Source organism: Schistocerca americana, unplaced genomic scaffold, assembly GCF_021461395.2.
Source record: "Schistocerca americana isolate TAMUIC-IGC-003095 unplaced genomic scaffold, iqSchAmer2.1 HiC_scaffold_132, whole genome shotgun sequence".
NCBI classification, from domain to species: domain Eukaryota; kingdom Metazoa; phylum Arthropoda; class Insecta; order Orthoptera; family Acrididae; genus Schistocerca; species Schistocerca americana.
The window spans coordinates 213691-232048 of NW_025725394.1; positions in this window are offsets into that span (position 1 = coordinate 213691).

The window sequence follows — 18358 nt, forward strand, 5'->3', positions numbered from 1 at the left end:
TGTAATCCATACATGTACAGTAATACCTATGTATGCACACATTGCAATCACTACATTTTAATTTGCACTCACAGTTGACTCTGTTATCTTTAACAATGTAGACCTCTGAAGATCATGTGGATGGCACTTCCCAACCACCATCTACCTCAGTGATGAGGATCTTGTCCATTAACAAACTAGTTTTGTGTTTATTACGAATGTCTTGAACTTTGCTTGTAACCTTCCCTTTTACATTTGCTATAAGCCAGTCAAACATCTTGGCTGTAACTAGGGACATTAGAGTAGATATGCCTTTGTCCAGTCATTTTATCTGTCTTGCATTACCATGTATTTCCTTTAACGTCCTATGCATACTCTCCACATGCATGTTGGTATTGAGCCCGGCATACATTCTGTGACAGTAGGCCCAACACTCCACATTTCCCTCATAGTGTGTCTTGAAGTATGAAGCAAATTCTGATGTGTCAGGGTCACTACTGAGCTTCTGCAGTGCTTTTTGCAGTGATTCCTGAAACATACTTACATTTCTCAGCATTGACACTGATTTAATGAGCCGATACACCTCATTTCTTTTATCCAGATCTGAAATTTTCCGCTTGATATTAGTTTTCCATGCTCTGTCCGCATGCCAGGTACAATAGAGTCTCATCTTAGGAGCACACATTGTCCTGTTCCATGCAATACTGTTTGACTCTGCCAAATCAGACATGAATACATTTGGGCAAATTGGTCCAACCTGTGATTTTATGTGCTGCAAAAATATACTTAAAACATCGGCGTCCTTCCTGTTCGAAATTAGAAATGCACATGTGAATCCTTGCCTGAGATCATCCAGTACTAAGAGAGTGGTCACTTCGAAATCATACCCGTTAAGCCCATGGGTTCCATCAATACAGATACAGTCTTCTCCATATTTTGATAACATTTCGCGTTGTGCTCTGTTCATTATCACTAATACAAAATCCTCACTCCTCAGTTCTTGATGTTCACTAGTCGAGTCTTGTGGTTTATAGAATAACACAGACGGATTCTCACTTTCGTTCATTTCTTTTACCCAAGCTTCGACACTGATTGCATCATTTTTATGTCTGACCGACTTGGAGGAGAGGTTATAGCTTGCTGCAATGTTATATAAGTCTTGCTTGGTAGTCAAATGGATTCTCTGCAAGTCCGAATCCTGCAAACTTGTCCGTACGTTATCTAGAACTTTGTCATACGGAAGTCCCATTGCAATATCTGTTGCTATGGTTTCCCGGTCTTTTTGACTCAGGGGCAGGTGCGTTAAATCTTGTTTGTGACCAATGTGGGTCGACACAAAATGTACTTGGTATGTTCCACCTTCGTGTACAGTTACTTTCATCTCTGCAGGGCACTTTCCATTCATTTTGTTGCTGCCTGTCAATTTAAGATGTCTTGTGCCTTTACCCTTTGAGATAAAGTTACCTGACCGATGGCAGCCATAATAATGTGTGGAACTAGTAGACCCATGCGTTTTAATAAACTTTGAATGTGTCGTGCGTTCAGTGTCTTCTTTCCACTGCAAAAACTCGTCTTCATTTGAGAACTGCAGATCTTCGGAATTAAGTTGAATTTGATGAGCAGTTTGTAAATGATCTATCCAACCCTGTTTTGAACTACTTTGAAATGGGCACAATGTACACTTGAAGAACAACCCCCCTTCCTGCAAACCATGAATATTTCTTTGGTGGCGATACAAATTATTTTTAAGAGAAAAAATTTTGTCACACACATAGCACTGATAAGAAGCTACAGTAGTTGTAGTGGCAACAGGCAGCTCTTGTTGACGGTTTTTGCAAACATGCTGACTGAGATTCTTTCTGTAATTTCACACTTGCCCACACACTTCGCATTTAAAAGCACTCATTTGACTTACTACCTTTAATTGCTGGTTTAATTCAAGTACATGGAGCAAATATTGAAGACATGGGGGCTGGCCAGATTGGCCGAGCGGTTGTAGGTGCTTCAGTCTGAAACTGCGCGACAGCTATGGTAGCAGGTTCGAATCCTGCCTCGGGTATGGATGTGTGTGATGTCCTTAGGTTAGTTAGGTTTAAGTAGTTCTAGGGGACTGATGACCTCAGATGTTAAGTCCCATTATGCTCAGAGCCATTTGAACCATTTTTGAAGACATGGTTGTAAGTGCTAGTCTGAGATGAACAGACGGGAATTTGTGTCTGTCTTTCTGACAATTTTAATACAAATGATGGATACATCATAATTGCGCAAGATTTCTTGTAGCATAATTCACACAATGTACGCGTCCTCTGAAACATTATGATGTAATATAACACAGCTGGAAATGTTATTAATTTTAGCTTTTTGAAATAGTTAGGTATTTCCCATATTACTGCAGAAGTTGTATTCTAATGCATGACGATTGGCATAAACATAAGAAAGTCCCAATTGGACACTGCTGATAGATACTCGTGATTTTTTCCATGTGTCTACTACTGCATTTGTGACCTACACAAGCATGTTTTTATAGGTTTGAAAACAACATCAAAATTGCTTGAGGTAAAGGCAAATAGGTACTTTCAACTCTTAAGATTTATGTCTGTCATTTATAGTGCTGTAAGATTGATTGTTCACTGTTATCATGGTACAAGCAGTATTTCTCCTTAAGTGCCCAATGTAATTATGTTTTTTGTATGTATACTTGTAATCTGTTTCTTTAATACTTTATTATTCATGACACTTCTTTTTGTACTAATGTATCTGCAATTAAATGATTGGTTGTATATTGTCAGAGTACTCAGTAAACTTTTATTTTGTACAACGTACAATGTATGTATCATGTTGTAATTTCATTGTACTGTTGGTACTGTATGTATGGAATTATTTCATAATGTTCTAAATTGTACAACTTTTGAATGTTAATGTGGTGTACTATCCTAAGAAACAATTGAAATTGAGGCATGTAGTGTAACACAGATTGTGTTTTCAAATATAGTTATCTGAATAATCAAATATAGTTTGCTACACCATTTGTATGACCAGTGAGAGAATTTAACCATCTATGATTGAGACTGTAGTTTGCAAAGTGCTGTAGTTTGCAAAGTGAAAGGAATTCATTTGTGACCTTTGAGATTTTTTTAATGATTAACTGTTGATATTACTACACTCCAAAAGATAATGGTATCCTCTTGGAACATCGGATATTGAGTCCCAGGCTAAATGCACCTTGTTCCCCACATTTGGTTTACTCTGTTGTGTTAGTAATTTATAGAAAGTTAATGATTCAATAAAATTATATCACTGAAGAATTTTCATTATTGCACTGCCTGTCCTACATAATTAAATACCATTCTCTGTGCTGCAGTGTCAAGAAAGTAGTCATCCTAAATATGTTATGTAACATGAATGTACTGAATGCATAAACAAATTGAGCCTCTGAAGCAAATCTCATAGGTGGTTCACGATTTTATCCCCAGCACCTCCCTGCATATCTTTCTACATTTAACAGAAAATCAGCCCCTAGGCTGAGAGTAAGAATTCTTCTCTATCATTTCAGTCAACAAAGGTCTGCCTGGAAGGTCTTGGAGAGAGCCACTGGTTTGTTTGGAAAGATATGGAAAGAGGTAGTAGATTATCAAAGTTTGATGACTGGCTCAATTGGCAAGAGAGCTACTCTACAAAAACCAGTGTGGTATCTGGATTCAGATTCAGGCTGGTTCACAAATTTCATGTTTCATTAATGTTTCAAAAACAGTACACTCCACTGCACTGTAAAAGATATCATTTTTGCAGTGTATACATCACAAATGGTTCTAATTGTTACATCACTTCCCATGAAGCTAGGTTATTGTTCATGTCTAATAGCGGAAAATCTGGGATGTGACAAACAAATTAAGTCACCATTAATCTCATTATCTTGCAGTTCCTTGGAAAATATTTCTGACCAGTTTCCTGTTTTTTTTTATTTTTTTTTTATGAAATGCAAGTGCTGCCACCATGCGCCACAGTACTGATGCTTGCTTGAGTTGAGAACTGGTAACACCTAATATCATGACAATACACATGATGTATTGAACAAGTAGTCAGGACATTTTAATAACACGGGACATTGAGCCAGAATGGAGTCTGGTCCCTTTTTTCTCGCCAGGGTATATCACCCGTGCAAGAATCTTTTCCATGTTCTGTGTGTTTACACATAATCCCTGGGGTTCTCGTTATGCATCCAATAGCCAAGATGGTGACTGCATAAAGATGCAATTAATGAAACTTGTACTTCTGTGCAGAACACTTTTAAAATAAAAATATTAGGTCTCACACTATAGATAATTGATAATATTTGAAGTCTTGTGGTGATATACAAAACTTTTCAGAGGATAATAGAATAGCTACATTTTCAGTTGTGATCAGTAACTTAATACCAAGAACGATCTCAAGAAAGAGATGTAAGCTAACTGCTGAGAAATTAACTGTCAAGAGTCATGAAATATACTGGATCTAGTGTTATAATGAGACTGATGAATTCTTTTCATGGGAGGAAATTTGCATTACTGTGATAAATGTCAATTTCACAGCAAATTCAATTATATAATCACTTTAATTACCTCCAGAATTTCTATGTCTACCTAATCTTATTATTATCTGAGGTATGTTGGTAGTTGTCTTTGTAGGATTTTGTTGTGAAATGATGTTTGGTGAAATGTAGGATGCATAACACTTAAACAAGTATACTGCAGCTAAATATATTATGAACTGATATAAATAACATTCTGATTTACAGTGTTATGCATTGTTATGTTTTCAGTGTGTGTTGTATCTGATGTACAACTATATTATGTGTAGTAATATAAGTCAGAAATGGAATCAGACATTTTAACTTTAGAGCGAGGGTTTTCAAAATAATACTCAATAAAAAATAATTATGTATAAAGGAAACTTACGTTAAAGTGACATGTTCCACATCATTACGAAATATCGTATTCATAATCTATGGAACAAGTATTTATGTATGTATGTATAATAGAGATGGTACAATAATACTATTATACAAAATAAAACAGCACTATGTAATACTTATGTATGGTTAGTTTTCACCCACCCCAATATGTGGTTGGGGGATTTGGATTTTTAAAAAAAGTTCAGAGAAACAAAATTTAAACAACAACATTGAGTCATTAGATAAACTCTTGTGAAGAAGGGGAAAATAATTAAAAATATAACAGAATAATTTTGCTGCTTAGTAAATGTGGAACATATTTGGCCAACCACAGCCACCCTCTGGACACACTAAAATCTCCCATGAAAAAAAAACGACAGAGGGTCTTTAAGACAAACTTAATGAGATAATCAGACACAAACAAGAGTAGTGTCACTGATTAATCACCAGATTGATGTGAATTATACATCATCTTTAGAAAAACAATTCTGTTAATCATTTTCAAGTAACAATCAAAATTTAGTAACAAATATTTGCAAAAGTTGACTTGTTGAAGGAACTCAAAAATTCTACTTAATCTCTAATTATTTTCCTTCAAGTCAGCAGACGTTTCTTTGCTAATCAAAGTTCGTGAGGATGAATGTGTGAGTAGCTTGGTGGAACATGGAAGTAATGAAATGCTTTCATAATGCTTAAAGACAGCCAACTGGCTGGCTACTGCCCAGTTAGCCATTTTGGGCACTCCCTCTGTCAGGTCTACTTTATCTGGTGCGTGGGTTCAGATGGGGAAGAAGTAACATATACAAAGGTTGACAGCCACGTCCCAATGTACAGTTTCTGTCAAGATGAACAAGCAGGGTGAGAATAGATCTATGGTAGTAGGTGACCGTGTAGCAGTGCTGAAGCAGGTAGCATGCATTGCATAGCATAGAATGATATCTTCAGTCTGTGTGAGACCCTCAGTTTCTCAAACCCTCAACCAGGTGCCACTCCCCTCATATTACACTGTATGCAGGAGAATTATCAGTGAAAACTGAGCAATAACCTCTTAGAGGGTCTCACTGTCAAGGATCATGTGGTGGAAGACACTGACATTAAATAGGCATGTACCATCACAGCAACTGCCTGTGCTGATGTGATTAAGGGTGCTGTAAAGGCTGATATATGTCATTGACAAAAACAGCCAGCCCGCATTTTGCTCTGTCATTGGTACTGTCTTCTCTTCAGTGGAGGCTATTGTCTACCAACACAGGAGTGTCAATAGGTTCAAAAATGTTCCTTGCAAACAGAGACACAATTGTCTTTCCAGCACTATAAGCATCATTTCCTGTATGTGAATTCTGTAACCCATTACATGGGTGCAATTTTATCTACTTTGCTTCTTCTACCCTTCTATTGTGACAGTGGGGCCACACAGGATTAGCCAAGAGGTCTAAGGCACTGTAGTCATGGACTGCGTGGCTGATCCCAGTGGAGGTTCGAGTTCTCCCTCGGGCATGTTTGTCCTTAGGATAATTTAGGTTAAGTGGTGTGTAAGCTTAGGGACTGATGACCTTAGCAGTTGAGTCCCATAAGATTTCACACGATAAATAATCACTCAGCACTTGCTACAAATACTTTTATTCTTGTAGCATATACACAATGGATGTAGCATAGAATAAAAGTATTTGTAGCAACTGCTGAGTGATTATTTATCATCATAATTACCAGCTCCTCACTGTCTGCAACATCAACAGAAACATATGCACGAGCCAACTCTCCAAAAACAATCAAAATCCTTCACCTTCAGGTGATCTTGTCATAAGGAAATAAGAGTAGTGGTCATGGCAACTGGAAGATTATGGAAGAAAATGTTTCAGTGTCAAACTCTAGTGGTAGGCTTGCTACCCAAAAGCCAAATGCTCCCCAACCCACACAACACTGATGCTTCCACATTCGCGTCTGTAAATCCTGCTTTTCCTACCCCACAGATCAGTTGCCCACTGTCAAAAAAAAAAAAGGGTTCAAATGTGTGTGAAATCTTATGGGACTCAACTGCTAAGGTCAGTTCTCTTCTCTTTAGAGAATTGATCTGGCAAAGAGACAGTTCTTCTTGCTGCCGTATAGGGCAGCAATATTATTGGGGGTTAGAACCAGCGGTTTGACATCCCCACACTGTTTTCACCACTGTAACAGCATAGGCCAGAGATGCTGGGATTTGGTGACCTACAATTAATCTGAGAGTCCACTGAATGTGATTCCTTTCATTATTTTTACTTATTACAATCTTTCTCTGCTTGGAAAATAGGGTAATCACTTCTCAAATCTGAGAGGTATCTGAAGTAGTCAATGTGCACCAATGAGGTACATGCTGCCTGCTTCATGTGTGCCTCAACATATTTACTGTAAGATGTCTTACCCTTGCAAGTCATTACCATAAGACCCAACTAGTGAAATTTAAAACATCACATGATGCTGATGATGAATGCCCTAACCACTGCACACATTAATACCTGTGTTTACATACTGTGGTAAGTAGGATGCCAAATCATAATAAATGTAACAGTTTTTCCAGGTCTTTATTGTTCCTAGTAGTGACTTGTACTGCATCCATGATCCATTGATAAGCTGCTTCATATTTTAAAATCATGTCCATGAGGTCTCTACATATTACCCTATCTACTATTTGGAGCATAGAAGCAAGCCTCACTGTTCCCTTTTCTATAAGTAGTATGCCATTAAACAGGCCCGTTATTAAAGTATATTGTCAAAATTCAAACAACAGAAACTCCAGGGAAGGATATCAACAGTGTAGGAAAAGACACATTGCTGCTTACCATAAAGTTTATATGTTAAGTTAGAGACAGACACAATTAAAACACACTTAAACACAAGCTTTCGGCCACAGCCTTCATCAGATAAAGAGAAACACATCATTCATTCACACAAGCAAGCACATCTCACGCACACATGACCGCCACCTACAGCAGCTCAGCCAAAATGGGGGAGTTGGGGAAACCTTCTCAGAAGATCCCTCCCTTCTCTCATCATCAAAACCATATCCCTAGATACTGGAGCCCTGACAGTTTTATCATAGCTTTCAAATAATTATTTAAGAACTCTGAATCATTATAACTGTTTTTCATGGAACTGAGGTATTTAATGGCTCACGAGGACTTTTTAATATCTGCCGTTATCCACTTGTTTTGTGAGACATTGATATGATGTAGGTACCTCTGGAAATGTCTTTTCAAAATTCAATTTAAAAATGCTGAGTATTTAGAGATTTTCACATTTTCATCAGTTTCTCCATATAATTCATCTCAACTTTAGTTTGCTTGTTATTTTGAAATATCTTCTATTTTTATTTCTGATAGATGTCTTTCACAAACTTGCAGTTTCGGGGATTTTCTGATGCCAGATTTTACTGTTGTTATTTGCCAGAAATGGTCTGACAGCCAAAGATATTTTTCAGCTACATCACACTTTTCCCTGTCCATGTTTTTATTACACCATTGACCAACAGGGACATGCGAAAACTCTGAAGAATATTGATGAGGGTTTTGTTTTCATATTTGTGTTTATGTCTCCACAGAGCGGTTTGTTTACTTTAGTGTCTGAGGCTTTTAGAACTTCTGTTAATTTATTGGAAAAAGTTCCCACACTACTACTAGGAATTTGATACACACACAATATGATTAATTTTCTGGTTGTATCAAGCCCTGTTAATTCAGTAGCTGATATTTCAAAGTGTTTGTCTTCACTTATTATAGTAAGGACACACCTTGATTTGAGCCACATTTCCTTTCTTGTATAAATTCACAATCCTCAACCCTTTCGAAGTAGCCCTGCGGTAAGGGTCTGTCTTTACATACAATGCTAATAATACATGTTTGATTTCTGTGTCTTTACACCAGTGCTCAGTGACAGAAACTACTGTGCAGTACAATGACTGGATTTCACCTTCAGACTTGTATTTTATGTTTTATTGATTGTATGATTTGATGAAAAGTTGTTAAGTCTCTGGAATGCCCCATGATACTTCTTCCGATGGGTTCTTGTTTTCTTATGACATGTAAAAATATCCATATTGTAATCTATTGTATCAGATTTTTTTATCTGCTGCAGATACTCTTAAGTTGGGGAAATCTGTTATCTGGATTTATTATAAAAAGGATCTGATTCTCCTGTGTATGACAGCAAATATTTCATCATGCTTGGCCCGAGGTACACCCCATATACTATGGTGAATCTACTGTACCAATCTTCTCTTCCTCTTCCTGCTTAGGACTAGGCCATGTCTAGTGAGACACCATGATGGTATTGACTAGCATGACAGCACCATGTGTGAACCTGGCTGCCATCACTGGCTTCTGTAACCCCACATTAATCTGCCTCAAAGTTCCATAAAGGTGTGGCTGATCATGACACTGGGACAACTCATCAAAGTGTGCATTTGTGCCATGTGTCAGGGAAACTGTCTTCTCCAGGTCACCACCTATGTCTCATGCCCCATTCCTGTCCAAACTGTTTCCGACCCCTACCCACAATCACCACATGGTCATCTTTTGTGAAATCAGTAACTAAAGACCTTAAGTCCTCCATCATTTGACAAAGCCCTGAATTTACTTTGAATATACTCGTGACCTTGTATGCTACCCTAATTTTTCTGTAACTAAGGCCTACATCTTGCCCATGACTACTACCTAGCAGCACCACATTTTTTCTTCCCAACTCGTTGTATACTCCTAGGTTTCCTGACATTGTTTGAAATGCATTGTACATTTCATGTTGCTAGTCCTACCCAAGGCTCTGCTCCACTGAACTCTAGCAGAAGTAAATACCTGTTTTTTGCGTTTTTTCTTCCTGCCCACTGCCAGTTCTTAACCACTGTCCTCCCCTTTATCTCTCTTGATCCTGATCAATTCCTACTTGCTTCCTTTTCTGTTCTTCAAACAAAATGTTCCTACTGCATACTCTGCATTTCCAGGAGTTTTCCCAGTGTTCTCCCCACAGCATCTCCTCCCCCCCCCCCCCTCCCACCTTAGTGAGAATATTTTCTACAAGACTGGCAACAAATCACCCTACTCGCTATTCTATAACAGCTCCTGCATCTCTCACTCATGATTGAATTCCATAGAAGAATTAGTTCAAATTTGTCAAGGACGTGAGATTGGCTGTAAGTACACACACACACACACGCGATGATAAATTGTTTTGTGTTGTTGCCGCTGTTTACGTTCTGTTTTAGAGGTACAGCGGCAGAAGAATTAATTACTAATTGCTTTGGTTTTGGAGAATCACGTTATAAAGAATGTTTAGATATGTTTTTAAACGTTAGCAACTCAGAAATTGTATGCCTACATCACGTCTGTCTAACCAGTAACAAATACGAACTGTGTTGATAAAAATGAATTAAAACGTTTAATTACTCTTTTCTGGTAAGAACAGACAGAATAGACACTACTGGAACTAACTGCTGCCTTGTTTTAACGAAATTTAAATTATTAAGAAAACTTAAGCAGATATTTTAATGTTTATGTAACACAATATTTCGGCCTACGTCGCGAGTATTGGGATTTCTATTAAACGAATTGCTTTTAAGAAAAAGTATTACTGAAAACGCTAAATATTTATTTCGTAACAAGAACGGACACTACAGCAAGTATACAAAATAAGAGCTCCTACTTCTTAAGGCACTCCTGCACCCACACAACATTTAAGTCACTACAGATAAACTGAAAGTAGATCAATAAATAGTACGTAATTTTTAAGTGAATTAGTCGTTCCATTGAAGTATTTGGTAATTATAACAATAATTCATAGGTTGCAATATACCTACTTCTAACTTTACATACAGACGCAAATACTATATTAATGAAATACCTCATGTGTCATGTATGGAAAATACGACTGTCTTCATAACGTTTTTGTTATCAGTATGATTTTTATATTCTTCACTTCTTTAGGTCTAATGAGTCAAGCTACATTTTATAAACATAAAAATATTGAGTCAAGTGAGGACATTGTAAACAAGTAGACCTGTCTATTCTTATTAGATTATTGCTTCCATTCCGTAGCAGAATATTTTGGATGTTTGAGATACAGGGACTAGAAACAAGATAGTGAAGCTAATGAAAATAGTGCAAGCTGTTTGGTGGATAAAGCTTACATTTATGTCTCTACTGACATAATACAGTATTTTTACTGTGCTGTTTTGGTTTGTGTTTGTTCTGTGTCTTATAATCTGGAAAGATTTTTTTGGATGAATAAAAGAAATAAACTCTGTTGCCATCCGCGACATCGTAAGCTTTTATTACCGACATACGTAACATTTCCAATCACATTATTTGCGAAGTGTAGTTTTCCCGAAAAATCACGTTATATTAAGCGATTAATTTGATGCTAATTGGCTCACATTATAATTAACAGACAGCACGTTTGTATTTCGCTTTCATTTATTATTTTAAATCATTTGTGATTTTTTGTTCCGCTTGTTGTAAATACCATTAGGTACCGGAAATCCATTTTAAGTTATAGACACTTCTACTTCGTCAATAACATACAGTTATAATCGTAGTCGTGTCTGTAAACGTTTACATTAATACCTGAAACTTAAAGTCTTTGCATTATACGTTGGAAATTGTTCATTTTCTAGTTCTCGTTCTAGGAGTAACATATCTGCGACGATGTGTATCGTTTTGCTCCGGTTGGGCGGAGCATCTTGCTGATCAGGGGTGGAGCTTAAGTGGGGTGGGCGGGGACTGTGTCGGGATCTTCGCAGGCTTTAAGCTCATGTGTCTTCGGTTGGGCTGAAGTCTGCTCGGCCTGGGGACGGTGTGAAGTGTCACCTGGGCGGGGTTTGGAGGTCCTTACCCCGCGCCGGCGACCTCGACGACGGCGACCACCTTTTGTTCGTCCTTCCCCCTCGGCTCCACGGTGTCTGGAGTTTCCCGCCAAAACTGTGCCTTTCTTCGGCGTCTCCGCTTTCCGGAGGCGCGCTGCGAAGGCTTTGTGCCGTGGACATCCTCGATAAGATGCCACGTGCTCGCCGTTACAGAGTTTACACTTCGGCTTGAAGTCTTTATACGGCTCCCCCTTTACATCGCACTCGATCGCAGCATGAGGAGCGGCACAACGCACACAGAACGGTTGCATTCCGCAGTGCTTGTCTACATGTCCTAATTCGAGACAGCGGTAGCACTGGGCATAGCCACCTGTTTGGCGTAAGTTTTCTGGTGTTACTTCACACGGGCCTATAAATTTCAATTTGAACAGCTCTCTGTTTTTGTCCGTGCTGTCCGCGCACACGAGTCTTAGAGGGCCGCGCCTGTTGGTTCTTGGGTCCCTCATTTTTGTTACAGATTGAACTATAAAGCCTAGGTCTTCTAAGTCCTCCTTTACATGTTCATTGGAGTACTTTAACGGTACTCCTTTAAAGACGACCTTCAGAGGTCGTTTGCGTGAAGTGGAATACGTGTAGTACTCCATGCCTTGTGCTCTTGCGGCGTGTAAGAGTTTATTGTACAGGTCACAGTTATTCACGCGCACTTTGTACACCGTGTCACCCGCTGTACGCACTCGATAATTGTTTTTTCCCAGCAGACCATTTAGCATGATCTGTAGGCTCCGGAAGTCTTTTTCATACGCGATCACAAGTGGCGGGGGAAGACGGCCGCGTGGAGCTGTGTTGTCATGCTCCTCTTCCTCCTCACTATCAGAGAGCGCGTCGAACATATTGCTGGTGTTCGCTGCCAGCGTTTCCGACGACGGAACGGCTCTGGCTGTCTTCTTCGGCTGCACAAAACCGTCCTCGTCGGTACTATTGCGTGCGCGGCCGTTACGCCGAGCACGGTGTGTTGACTGCCGTGGTTGGTCAACACTCTTCTTTTTGAGGAAGGAGTGATCCTCATTATCTCCTGTGTTGGCGCGTTTCCTTGTTTTTGACGCACTATTACCTTTATCAGATGTTTCCTGCTCCATTGGCTCCGCTGACGGCGTGGAGCTGTCGGCGGAGATTGTAGGTGTCGGTAGCAGGTTTATTAGCGTCTGCAGCGCATCTTCAGGGCGCTGCGACGTGCCGACGGCTGCTGCCGTCTCCAGAGACTGTGCCAATGGCACGGTGGGTACTATCGAGTCACCGTCAAAATCTGTCGCGTTCGCGAGCGCGTCGAGTGAAACACTACTACACACGCGTGCGGCGGCGCCGGTTGCGTCGTCCAGTTGAGGGGGAGCACTATCAGGAAAACGCGGGCGTACATCTGATGTGCTCGACTCACCTCCGGGAGCGTGCAGGGACGCGGCCCTGTCCGCTCTAACACTGTCTGACATCTTAGGATGCTAAGGCGCGGAGCGCTCGGCGCGTGCGTCCGGCTCGGCCGGCATCCCAGACTCGAATCAGAGCCAGAGCAGAGAATCACAAGGCCCAGCCAGTGTCGCGGGCGGGCGCGGACGGCCGAGAGAGCGGCCGCCACTCTGCGCGCCGCCGCGCCGCGCCTCCCGCGCTTGCTACCGCCCAACGTCCGACAGCCTGTGCGGAGCAGCCCCAAACCTGCGCCACAACCGCCCGCGCCTTTCAAACCACCGAGGATGGGGCTACACACAGCCACACCACAGTCGCCAACCAGTCGCCACGGCAGCGCCGCAAACCACGGCCAAACTGCAGCTACCGCGCGCTACAGCCTGGGTCGGCCCGCCGAGAATCGCCGCCCCCGCCCAAATGCCGCCCCCACAGCCCCAGCCGACGACCCGCCACAATGGCCAAACCTTCGGCAAAACTCCCACACCGTCGCCGCGGCAGCCCGGCCAGCGCGGCCGGCGCCACAGCCACACAAGCCGAGGCGTGCGGCGATGACGGCCGTGCAAACGCGCCTCCGCCGCCCCATCGCCTTCCGTCGCCCTCCCGCCGTTTCCCGATCGGCCCGCAGCCGTCGGGCCACATCGCGCGCCGTCCTCCTCCTCTCGCCCGCCAACATTCACAGCCGTTTCTCAACAATTGCCCGCCGCAAACGGACGCCGCCTGCGCAACAGGCGCCGCCGCCCCTCGCCGCTTCCGACCCAACCCCTCGACCGAGGCAAACCGCAATCCGAATCTACAGACCAACCCAATCTGCCGTCAAGCACACACGACAGCCGACCTTACACGTTACGCGTTACACATTACGTTTACACGTCTACGTTAGGTTAGGTTAGGTTAGGTGGACGTGGGTTAGGTTAAGGGGACTTGGGTTAGGTTAAGCGTCAAACTTAGGTTAAGCATTCAAACACGTCAGGCGTCAGAGGTTAGGTTAGGTTAGGTTAGGTTAGGTTAGGTTAGGTTAGGTTAGGTTACACGTTAGGTTAAGGGGTCAGTGCTAGGTTAAGAAGCGTCAAACGTAGGTTAAAAAAGCGTTCAAAAACGTGAGGCGTGAGCCGGACAGCTTACCTTACGTAGACGTTAGGGGCTCACAGGCTGAGCTCACCTCGCCACACCACAGGTTAGGTTCGGTTCGGTTCGCTCGGCTCAGCGTAAAGCGCCGAGGTCAGGGTTACGTTCGTTCACCTTCGGGCGCCACACTTTCGGTTGAAAGGTCGCGACGGGACGACGTCGGCAGGCACGCCGCAAACGAACAAAAACGTACAGACGACGTCGGAAACCGCCGACAGACGGGGGAGCAGCACGACCACGACCAGACACCGAGCGCGAACGAGACACACGCGAACCACCCCCACCGGCCAAAGGGCACCACACAACAACCCAGAGCACCACGTGTCGACACCAGAGCAACCCGCCGCTCACGCGACATGGCTGGCACCGAAGGGCAACCGCCCGCAACTGCGCTTTCCGCGCCGGCCCGGATGCACGTCGTGCTACAACAACACCACTACCGTACACAGCCGCTGTTCACAACATCACTATCAATGGCGCGCCCGCGGCTCGCCGCCGTCGCCGTCGCAGTCGCAGCCCCAACGCCAGCACTTTTGCACCACCATTCACACGCACCGCAACACAGCTCGCCGACACAGCCGAACAAAACAAACACCACACAACAACAGCAACAACGCCGCCGCCTCTACTTGTGCCGGCGACCCACCCCGCCGATGGCGCACCTTTCGCCAGCCGGCAATCGACACACACGCACCCACCCACCGGGGCCCAGTGCAAAAAAAAAAAAAAAAAAAAAAAAAAAAAACAAAAACACACAAAAACAAAAAAACCAAACAACACAAACGACACGGGAAGCGCACACCGCCACTTCGCGCGCACGCCACCAACCAGTCGTCGTCTCAAAATAACAAACACAAACAAAATAAACTAACAACTAGGGCAACACAAAACAAAAACGCCTCGCACGAACCGCCCACAAAAAGGACAAGCACACGCACAGCCTCTGCTGACGACCACGACGCAGCGGCACGCTGCTCCTGTCCCGCGCCCCGCGCCCCACTCGATTCACAACTCACGCGACACCGTCAACGACGGGCTCGCTTCCCGCAACCTACCACCTTTCCGCCACGACGCACAGCCCCAGCCCCACCCGACGACGCCCGTGGCAACGACTGCACTTTCACCACCGCCTCCCCCTTCCCCCCCAAAACACACACACACACACACAGCCAGCCAAAAACGCACTCGCGACCCACACATGCACGTGCATCGGCACACGCCAACCAGTCAACGTCGACAACCACACGCAAGGCTCGAAACGAAACCGGCGTCCTTCCACGTTGCCATCAAGCTACGCGACACAAGACACAAGGAACCAACACAACAGCCGGCCCCACTAATTCCCACTCTCACGCCGCAAAAAGCACACCGAAACCGCCAAACGCACGCACATTCCCCTTCGCACTGACACCACCGACCGGCTCGCTACCACACACCTCTCGGCAGCCGTTTCACGCCAATTCGCCACACCGCCCACACAGTCGACAAGCGCCCGCCCTGTACGGCACACGCAACGACGCAGCGCAGCAAAGGGCGCCCGCAACACATACCTCTCCGCCGCCCGACGCGCCAACCGCCACACCACACCGCCAGCCACTCGCAAATTGTGCACTGCCACCAGCCACACGTCCAACACGCCGCGCCGCCTCCGGCCACCCGCCAGGGGGCGCTCACGTCCGCGACAACAGCGCGGCCCGCCGGGCCGGGCCGAACCGAACCGAGCCGCCGCTGCTCTGCACTCGGCACGGCCACACCCTGCTGCAGACCGGGCTCGTCCCTCTGTACGCGTCTGCCTGCGCATCAACACAACACGACCTTTTTCTTTTTTTCCTCTCTACCGCCATCCCTTCTTCTCGCGTTTTACTCGTTGTTGCAGCAGCGGCGCACACCTACACATCCACAGCCCCAGCCGAGCCGGCCTCACCTCAGGGCCCGCCGCCAGCGTCTCCTCCTCGGGCACAGGTGCGGTGCTGTGGCCGCCCATCCAACCGCATTGCTGGCCGTCCAGCCACCAGGCGTTCCCACTGCCGCGAGCCACGCCGCGCACCGACCCTGCTGCAGAAAACGAAGCATAGCCAGAGACCGACCGATACACAAAGCAAGCCGTCGCCTCGCCTCTTGTCCTTCCTGCCTTCCTTCCGCCCCCGCCCTTCTCACACCACCGCCTCTCCACTTTCGCCCCCCCCCCCTCCTTTTTTTTTTTTTGTTTTCTTCTTTCTTTCTTTCTTTCTTTGGCCCTCTCTCCTTCCCGCCATGGCGGTTACGGCACCGCCTGCAGCGGCAGATTTTTTGCGCCCACACGCCTACTCCTACCACCATTAACCTTGCCCTGCCCTGCCCATCAACGTCGCAGTCGAACCGACGCTTGCCAACACACTGCCCACGTTCCTTTCTCTTTTCGGCCTACGCCCATTACGCGCCGCCGCCACAGCACCTTCCCTTCCCACAACACACCGACGTCATCACACGCACCCAAAACAGGGGCCACGACCGTGTTCCTCGCCCACTCCCATCCCGCACGGTACGCACATTCCCAACTACTACCGCGCACCCTCCCTTTCCAATCTGTGTGTCTCTGTGTCTGTGTCCTGTCCGCGCGTGACGCCTCTCAACATCCGCCGTCCCCCGTCCCGTTTTCGCCCCCATGCCGTCGTCGCGCCGCCTCCTCCCCGTCCACCGCCGCCCCTGTCCGCCCCGCACCACACCATACACCGCTGCTTGTCCCGGCCGTTGCCACCAAAGGCGCCGACCGCAAACGCGCCACGCCGCAGCCCCCGTGCGTCTCGCGCTCGCTTGCATCTCCGTGCCGACGCTGCCTCTCTTCCCACTCGCACTCGACCTCGACAACACAGTCTTTGGCTCCGCCACTGCGTGTTCCGGTGGTACGCACGCTGCACCACGTATGTATTCATTACCAGAGCGATGGCGAGGCATGACAGCATCTCTGTCTGACCAGAGAGTTCTTTATCGCTGCTAGTCGGCGCTTGGACCGCGCCAGACGACAGTAGTTGCACGCACCGGGTCGCCAGGAACAGTTGTTATATATATTGTAGCGCGAGTCGGGAGAGGTAGTAGTCGGTCGACAGTAGTAGCGGGTGGACGGTTGTACTGAGCGGGCGTCGGCGGCGTGCTCTGCTCGTCTCGCGACTCTGGTCACGGTTCGGGACGATGTATAGTATATTGTGTTATAATCAAAAGGTGGTGTGACGCTGCATTGCGCAAATCTGATAACGTATGTTCATTGTACTTATTTTGTTCAACAACAAAAGCCCCACTATTACTTTTTTTCTAAAGTAACTTTTGTCTCTTAACGAAAAACATTCACTTTTTAAAGACTACTTCCTATGGCATTTCCCTCCAAGGAGTGCAATTAATTACCAGCCAGCACTCATTCATTGCACACAGCTGTGTAAGGGGTATCTACAATTGAGGAGCGGATATAAATGCAATTTTTTGTTTTTTTTTGTTTTTTGTTTTGTGTGTGTGTGTGTTGTAACCTCCCAGCAATATTTAAAATAATGGACAATGTTATTTACGGATGCTAATGGACATTGCGCTAATTGTAACCTCGCCCACAATGAGAGGTATTGAAAATGGCAACAAAAATGTGCAATTCGCAATCTGACTCAAATATAAAGTCTTCACACAACATTTACAAAAGTCCGTTCAGTGACAAGAAACTTCAATTAAACCGAAATATCGGTCTTTGGCCCTGTGCAAAACAATCAGAATTAAAAGTCTTACCTCCGAATAAATGGATGTCACATTTCTGCTCTGGTTGTTGCGCAGCGCTTGGAGGAACTGCATTGCAAATAATAATATTCTCTTTCTTTGTGATTTTAGTGACATTTTTCTTCAAAGAAGTGGAACGAACTCTTTAGTTCAATAAAAGATTAAATGTTTGAAAAATGCTTTTGAAATAAAAATTATTATTGGGGAACTTGTTGGAGAATAATTACAATAAATACAATTTCTCATTATCTAACGATTATATCAATTAACAGTATACCTTATTCACCATCTTGACCAGTGTTGCCGACCGC